The sequence below is a fragment of the Phyllostomus hastatus genome, unplaced genomic scaffold (assembly GCF_019186645.2).
Source record: "Phyllostomus hastatus isolate PE091 unplaced genomic scaffold, TTU_PhHast_1.1 phas_contig_86, whole genome shotgun sequence".
Lineage (NCBI taxonomy): Eukaryota > Metazoa > Chordata > Mammalia > Chiroptera > Phyllostomidae > Phyllostomus > Phyllostomus hastatus.
The window spans coordinates 93,029,338-93,038,191 of NW_025333977.1; the positions used below are offsets into that span (position 1 = coordinate 93,029,338).

At 40.0% G+C, this 8,854-nt stretch overlaps 1 non-coding gene across 1 annotated transcript; it reads left to right on the plus strand.

The window, feature by feature from the left end:
- Positions 1-3,578: 3,578 nt before the first annotated feature.
- LOC123827636 lies at positions 3,579-3,706 on the plus strand. Its single transcript, XR_006787292.1, has one exon. It is a non-coding gene; the product is annotated as a small nucleolar RNA SNORA51 (small nucleolar RNA).
- Positions 3,707-8,854: the final 5,148 nt, after the last annotated feature.

The window sequence follows — 8,854 nt, forward strand, 5'->3', positions numbered from 1 at the left end:
AACTCAGAGGGAGCGGATCTGAGTAAGTTTGTGCATGGGCCCTTGAAGAAGAACTACCAGGGAGTCAAGCAGTTTCTTTCTTCCATAGCCTTAATCCCCACTGGTTTTTACAGCCAGAAGTTATGGCAACTTTTTCTGGCCCTGAAATCCTGGCCTAGGGAGCCTGGTGTGGGGTGGGATCCCTTGCTTCTGAGATATCCCTCCAGATGCACGTGGGTATGGGACCAGGCTGTTTTGCATCTCCACCCTTCGTACCAGTCTCAATGTACCTTCTTTTTTAATTCCATAGTTGTAGGACTTCCATTCAGCTCAATTTGTGATGATTCTAATGATGATTGTTCTGTAGTTTAGTGGTAATTTTGATGCAGTTGTGCAAAGAGGCCAACCGTGTTTACCTATGCCGCCATCTTGACTGAGAGTCAGAAGGACCATTTAAAAGATAAGCTGCTAGGACTTCCAGCCAAGATGGAGGCATAGGTAGATACACTGTGCCTCCTCGAACAACCAAAAGAAGGACAACAACAATTTAAAAACAAAAAACAACCTGAACTGACAGAAAATTGAATTGTATGGAAGTCCTACAACCAAGGAGTTAAAGAAACATTCACCCAGACCAGTGGGAGGGGCAGAGATGGGAGATAGGCCACCAAGCAGAGAGGATGTCCAGCAAGGTGGTGGATGCTGTGGGCAAAGTGAATGTGCCTGAATGGAAAACTAAAGACTCAAAACTAGCTGTAAAATACTGCAGGCATTGCAACAGCAAGAGAAACTCCTGGTCTCACAGAAGAGTCCTTTGGAAAGTGGGTCTACAGCGGTGCAAGTGAGTGATATTGATTCCTCTCTGACCCCTCCCCCATAGACAGTGCCATAACCCAACAAAGAGGGTTTCCCCAACCTGGCAAAAACCTAAGGCTCCTCCCCCTTACAACAAAACAGGTGCTCCAAGACAAAGAAATATGGCCCAAATGAAAGAGCAGATCAAAACTCCAGAAAAAGAAATTTCTGCTCATGATGGAGACATAGGTAGATACACTTTGCCTCCTTGCATGAGCAAAAGAAGGACAAAAACAAATTTTAAAACAAAAAATAACAGAACTGCCAAACAATCAAACTATGGAAGTCTAACAACCAAAGAGTTAAAGAGGAACCATTCATCCAGTCTGGTAGCAGGGATGGAGAGAGGCAGCTGGGGCAGAGAGGATGCATGGCAAGGTAGCAGTTGGTGGAGTGGGAAATCCCATATCTGGGTGCAGATAAACCAGGAGGAACAACTGGGGAGTAAGACAGACCACACAACACAGGGTTCCAGCACAGGGAAATAAAGCATCAAAACCTCTAACTGAAAAAACCTGTGTGGATGAGGTGGCAGGTGAAACTCCCAGCCTCACAAGAGGATTCATGGGAGAGACCCACAGGGCCCAAGTATGTACAGAAAACCATCCACCCAGGAATCACCACCCATTGCTTGTGGGTGCTAGAGGAGGTGGCTTGAAAGCCAGCTGAGAGCTGAGCAAGCAGCATCGTTCCCTCTCAGACCCCTCCCCCACACAGAACACCACAATGCAGCTACTTGGGTTGCCTTGCCCTGGTGAATACTTAGTGCTCCTCCCCTTGCTACATAACAGGTGCGCTGACACACAAAAAATATCGCCCAAATGAAAGAACAGATCAAAGCTCCAGAAAAAAACTAACTAAGCAATGAAGAGATAGCCAACCTATCAGATGCAGAGCTCAAAACACTGATAATCAGGATGCTCACAGAAATGGTTGAGTATGGTAGCAAAATAGAGGAAAAAGTGAAGGCTATAAAAAGTCAAATAAAGGAAAGTGTACAGGGAACCAACAGTGACAGGAAGGAAACTGGGACTCAAATCAATGGTTTGGAGCAGAAGGAACAAATAAATATTTAACTAGAACAGAATGAAGAAACAAAAATTCAAAAAAAATAAGGAGAGGCTAAAGAACCTATGGGAAAACTTTAAACGTTCCAACATCTGAATCAATGGGGGTGCCAGAAGGAGAAAAGGAAGAGCAAGAAATTGAAAACTTATTTGAAAACATAATGAAGGAGAACTTCCCCAATCTGGCAAAGGAAATAGACTTCCAGGAACTCCAGGAAGCTCAGAGAGTCCCAAAGAAGTTGGACCCAAGGAATCACACATCAAGGTACATCATAATTACATTACCCAAGATTAAAGATAAGGAAAGAATCTTAAAAGCAGCAAGAGAAAAGGAGACAGTTACTTACAAAGGAGTGCCCATAAGACTGTCAGCTGATTTCTCAAAATAAACCTACAGGTGAGAAGGGGCTAGAATGAAATATTTGAAGTCATGAAAGGCAAGGACTTACATCCAAGATTACTCTATCCAGAAAAGCTATCATTTAGAATGGAAGGGCAGATAAATGCTTCCCAGATAAGGTAAAACTAAAGGAGTTCATCATCACCAAGCCCTTATTGTATGAAATGTTATAGAGACCTACCTAAGAAAAAGAAGATCAAAACTGTGAACAGTAAAATGACAGCAAACTTACAACTATCAACAACTACACCTAAAAAACAAAAACAAAAACAAACTAAGCAAACAATTAGAAGAGGAACAGAATCACAGGAATAGAGATGACATGGAGGATTATCAGTGGAGCGGGGGAGGAGGCAAATGGGGAAAAGGTACAGGGAATAAGAAGCATGACTGGTAGGCACAAAATAGGGAGAGGCTAAGACTAGTATGGGAAATGGAGAAGCCAAAGAACTTATATGTAGGACCCATGGACATGACCTAAGTGGGGGATGGTATGCTGGTGGGAGGGGGGATGCAGGGCAGAACAGGATAAAGGGGAGGAAAAAATGGGACAACTTTAATAGCATAATCAGTAAAATACAGTCAAAATAAGTAAAAGAAATAAAAAATAAGCCTGTGACTTGCTGGTATTGACTACCTAAATTAGAAGGTAATATTCTATTAGTACCCATTAATAGACAATAAATTATAATATCCAAATTATAGTCTGAAACAGGAGTTCTCCAAGCTGAAAAAATGAAAATATTAGCTACACCAAAGAAATACATTATTATTAAAGGCAATATTATAAGGTCAGGAATCTGGTTGGCTCAGAGAAGGATTATAAACTTTTTGTTACCATTGGCCTTCAGATTTCATGTCCCTGGTCCCGAAAACCAGATTTCAAGCAGATCCAAAACGGATAGTGGAAAAATTAAGACAGAAACCTCATTTAAAATAAAGTTGGGAGGCCAGAAGGGGGAGCTCTCATCCTCTACACCAATCATGAAGCTCAACAGGAAGGACTCTGTTTAGAATATTAATGACTTATTCTTCTTTTCTATAAAAGAGTTTCTTTTTTGTTTCTTGGGACTTGAACATGGTTTAACAGACTGCATGCTCCAAATTGCAATTCTTTGTTTTTAATAAACCCATTTTGCTGGAGAATTACCTGTTTGTTTGTTTAAGGTCAACAGTGGCCTGTGCTTGTACCTATGGGGTCTAGATTTATTCAGCAGAGGTGTTGTATGCATGTGCTTGAAGCTTCGCAAGTTGTTTCCTTAAGATTCTTACATCAGGGGCTCCCAGTGCTTACCACAGGCTGTGTTCTAACACTGTGCAGAAAGAAGAGGCAGAGTAAATCCATCTCATATACACCTTAGCCCAAGCCCTTCACCTGGTCTGCATTGTGAGTAGGGAGACATGGAAAAAGAAAAAAGAGAGAGAGAAAAAAAGATTCTTATATCAGAAAGCAAACATCTTTTTTGCTAAAGTCCTCCTCCATGCAGGAATGAGAATGAAAATTGATGCGATAGAGAACCTCAATGGCTGCACCCCACCTTATTGGCAGAGGCTCAAATTCTCAAAACGTCCTTATATTGAGCAGAAATACAATTACTATGGATCAGGTCTGCACTTTGAAGACCACAGAGAAAGAACTTTCTCTTCCCAATGTCAACATTTAAGCTTCTGTTCTAAAGGAGAACATTCCCTGATACCTTGCGACATATACATGTATATTGGGTTGGCCAAAAAGTTTTAGTTTTTTTCTGTATGATGGTTGTAGTAGTGCTTAGATGTATTTAACTTCATTCAAAACAAATTTGTTAAATTGTATTATGACAGCTGTCATATCAGGGTGTATTTTAAAAAACTTATCAAAAGTGAATTTTTGTGTAGCCAGTTTAATATTGAAGATGAAGAAAATATGCAACATTTTTGGCATAGTATGCTTTATTATTTCAAGAAAGGTAAACATGCAACCAAAACATAAAAAAGGATTTGTATAATGTATGGAGAAGGTGCCATGACTGAGAGAACATATCAAAAGTGGTTTGCGAAGTTTTGTGCTGGATATTTCTTGCTGGACAATGTTCCACAGTTGGGTTGACCAGTTAAAGTTGATAGTGATCAAATTGAGACATTGAGAAAAATCAATGTTATACTATTTGCCAATATACCTTTTTTCTGTTTGATTTTTATTATTGAGGTATAACTGACACATAAGATCACATTAGTTTCAGATGTATAACATAATTATTTGATATCTGTATATATTGCAAAATGATCATCACAAAAAAGTAGTTAACACCTGACACCATATATAGTTACAATTTTTTTCTTGTGACTAGAACTTTTAAAATCTCTTCTCTTGGAAACTTTCTTTCTTTTTATTTATTTATTTTTAACAAATTTATTATCATTATTATTAACCTAGAGACAGGGGGAGGGAGAAAGGGAGAGAAATATTAAATGGTCGCCTTCCATAGACCCCCTTACCAGAGACTAAACCCACAACCCAGGTATGTGCCCTGATGGGGAATTGAACCAGTGACCTTTCAGTGTGAAAGACATTGCACATCTGAGTTACATGGGCTGAGGTCCTCTTGGCAACTTTCCAACATAGTTTGCCACTACACATTTTAAAATTTGCCACTAGGAGTTGAAAAGTTTTCTCATGACAGAATATTTATGGCACATACATTATATCTGAGTAAGGCAGAGGGAGAGGGAAATGGAAGTGATTTTAAGGAAGTGAGCTCAAGGATCGGAAAGATGGTATTGAAGGTGGCATCTATGGTATTGAAAAACTGGGGATAATTTTCAGATGTAAGATGATTTAGAGTTGGCTATACTTTCTGGTGAGAAACAGGAAATACAGACCTGGAGGAAGAATAAGAGGTTAGCACTAAAGTTGTAAAGTTTAAAGGGTCTTCAGCCTAGATGTAGACTGTAATAGCTAATCTATAGAGGAAGGGGGAAACTCCCATTTCTGGGGTGTCTAGGATGATTAGGCTGTGCTATATGTTTGCCTGGTGTTAATATCATCAAATCATCACATTTTGTAAGATAGGAATTACTGCCCCCATGACCAAGGAAAGCTGATAAAAGTTTAAAAATATTTTTTATTGTTGTTCAAGTATAGTTGTCTCCATTTTCACCCCACCATGGCCCCCATCCCCATCTCCTACCCTCAAATCTACCCCCTTTGGCTTTGTCCATGTGTTCTCTATACATGTTTCTTAATGGCCCTCCCCCTTTTCCCCCCATTACCCCTCTCCCTGTTCCCCTGTGGTTACTATCAGTTAGCTCTTTATTTCAATGTCTCTGGTTATATTTTGCTTGTTTGTTTTGTTGATTAGGTTCCTGTTAAAGGTGAGATCATATGGTATTTGTATTTCACTGCCGGGCTTATTTCTCTCAGCATAATGCTCTCCAGTTCCATCCATGCTGTAGCAAAGGGTAGGAGCTCCTTTCTTTCTGCTGCATAGAATTCCATTGTGGAAATGTACCATAGTTTTTTGATCCATTCATTTACTGATGGGCATTTAGGTTGCTTCCAGCACTTGGCTATTGTAAATTGTGCTGCTATGAACATTGGGGTGCACAGGTTCTTTTGAATTGGTGTTTCAAGATTCTTAGAGTATAATCCCAGCAGTGGAATTGCAGGGTCAAAAGACAGTTCTGTTTTCAGTTTTCTGAGGAAATTCCATATTGTTTTCCACAGTGGCTGCACCAGTTTGCATTCCCATCAACAGTGCACTAGGGTTCCCTTTTCTCCACAACCTCTCCAGCACTTGTTTGTTGATTTGTTAATGATGGCCATTCTGACCAGTGTGAAGTGTTATCTCATTGTGGTTTTAATTTGCATCTGTCTGAGGGCTAGTGATACTGAGCATCCTTTCATATGTCTATAGGCCCTCAGTATGTCCTCCTCGGAGAAATGTCTGTTCAAATCCTTTGCCCATTTTTTAATTGGGTTGTTTGTCTTCCTGGAGTGGAGTTGTGTGAGTTCTTTATGGATTTTGGAGATCAAACCCTTGTCCAAAGTATCATTGGCAAATATATCTTCCCATATTTGGCTCCCTTTTCATTTTACTGCTATTTTCTTTAGCCATGCAGAAGCTTTTTATTTTGATGAGGTCCCATTTCTTTATTGGAAGGCTGATAAAAGCTAAGTAAAATTCTCAGGGCCACCCAACTACTAAGTGAAAGGGTTGGGACTCCAACTCAGATGATTTCTCAGGGTGTGTGATGAGCACATCAAGAACATGTTCCCAAACCAGTGGTGTCAAGTATGAATCAAAGACCACTAGTGTGTGAAGGTTTTTCAGGTGGTCTGTAGTTTGAGTGCAGATTTAGTGCTTTAAAAAAATTTTTTTATTGTTGTTCAATTACAGCTGTTCCCATTTCCCCCCATTACTCTCCCCTGCCCTTCCAGATTTAGTTCCTATGACATAATAAAGTCTACAGTTTTGGGGGAGGCTGGGTAGCATAGAAAGACCTGGCTTCAAATCACAGCTCTGCCTTTTGCTTGTTGTATGTTTGTGGGTAAATTTCTCCACCTTTAGTTTTATTTTTTAAATTAAAAAAAAATCCCCAACTGAGGACATTTTTTTCATTGTCAGAGAAATAAGCATTGATGTGAGAGAGAATTATCAACCCACTGCCTCCCACATGCACACTGACTGGGGACTCGCATGTGCACATGTGACTGACAAAGCATTGTCCCACAATCTTTTGGTCTATGGGACAATGCTCCAACCAACTGAGCCACACAGGTCAGGGAAAACTTCTCTACCTTTTCAACTCTTAGTTTCTTCATCTATAAAATGGTATTAGTAACACCAACCTTGTTTGTGTTGTTACAAGGACCAAATGAGCTCAAGTTTGTAATGGGTATATTACATAAGTACAATGCATATAAAGAATATTTATTTATGAGGAGTGCCTAAACAGCAAGCATTCAACAAAGAGTAGCACTCAATCAAGCCTCTCTTTATTTTTATTTATTCTAATTTATTGATTTGAGAGAGAGATGAAGGGAGAGAGACATTGATTTGTTGTTCTACTTATTTATGCATTCATTGGTTGCTTCTTGTATGTGCCCTGACCCAGGATCAAACCCAAAACTTGGGTGTATCAAGACAATGCTCTAATTAAATAAGCCACCAGGCCAGGAGTCAAACCTCTTTTTAAGATAGAGAATGGGTGTGGTGGATTGTAATGTGTCATCTTGGCTAGGTTGAACTACTTTTCCCAAAAGTCCCTTCCTCATGTGTTTCCAATTAGTATGGTCCACAGAGACATTCCTGTGGGAGACTGAGGGCAGAAGTGAAGCAACAGCCATTTTGTAGCTCACACACATTGTCATTTATTTTCTGGGTGAGGCAGTAGCCAGGCCTGCAACTGCTCCATCTTCCCCTAGATCCTCCTAAAGCATCTCTGGCTTTCTGGGCCAGGTATGTATGTTTATATTGATCAAAACTAACAAGGGTACCATACCATCAAAATCAGAGGCAACAAGGACTGACACAGTTTCACTTAATTTTTGTGGGCTCCAGCTTATGTTTGCTCCCTCCCAATTTGCATCCACCCTCTCTTTCCAACTGCCTGCTGCTGACTATATATATCTCCTAGTTACAGTTGCTAGATCTAGCAAATAAAAAAGGGAATCCTCAGTAAAATGTGAATTTCAGAAAAACAATAATTTTCTAGTATATATTTATCTGAAATTCACATTTGACTAGGCATCTTGTTTTGTTTTGTTTTCTTCCTTTGCTAATGCAGGCAACCCTAAAAGTGTGGGGGTAAGTGACTAGAGAAAGATAAGAGTTCTGTGTAGTACCTAATTGAGGATGGTAACTGTGGGTTTACAATGACACCAACTAATACTCAGCTGAGTACTTTTCTCCAGAAGTGCTCAGTTGTTTAGCTATAGGTAATGTCAAGGCAGATAATGGGATGCATCCAGAGTTAGAACTTTATTAGGTGGATGTTTATCCAAATGCAAGAGTTTAGGGCAGCGATTTGAGAACATCTATTTGCAATAGCATCATTTAGTTTGTTAGAACACAGATTGAAGGGTCCTACCCCTATTTTTGAATCAGTGGGTCTAGGGTATGGCCCCATAATTTGCATTTCTAGTAAGTGTGACTGCCCCGGGCACCAAACTTTGAGACCCAATGGAGTAGACTGATGGGAGACCTTGAGGTCCAAAGTAGGTAAGAGGAGGAAATAAGGAAGAAGGAGGCTAATGAGGCACAGAGGATGTAAGAAAGGAAGTCCATATTCCTCATCCTCATAGTGAGTGGAAGATGGATGGTGCCCTCTGAGGGGTTGGTTGTTCTACTTCCTTCTATCTTTCCTTTCTTCTGTTCTAATTTTAGACTATGTATTGTCCATGTCCTTCCTCTAACACTAATATGCACCTCCCTTCAACAAATATTTTATAGACTTCTGGCCAAGATGGAGGCATAGGTAGTTACACTGTACCTCCTTGCACAACCAAAAGAAAAACAATTTAAAAATAAAAACCCAGAACTGACAGAAAATTGAACTGTATGGAAGTCCA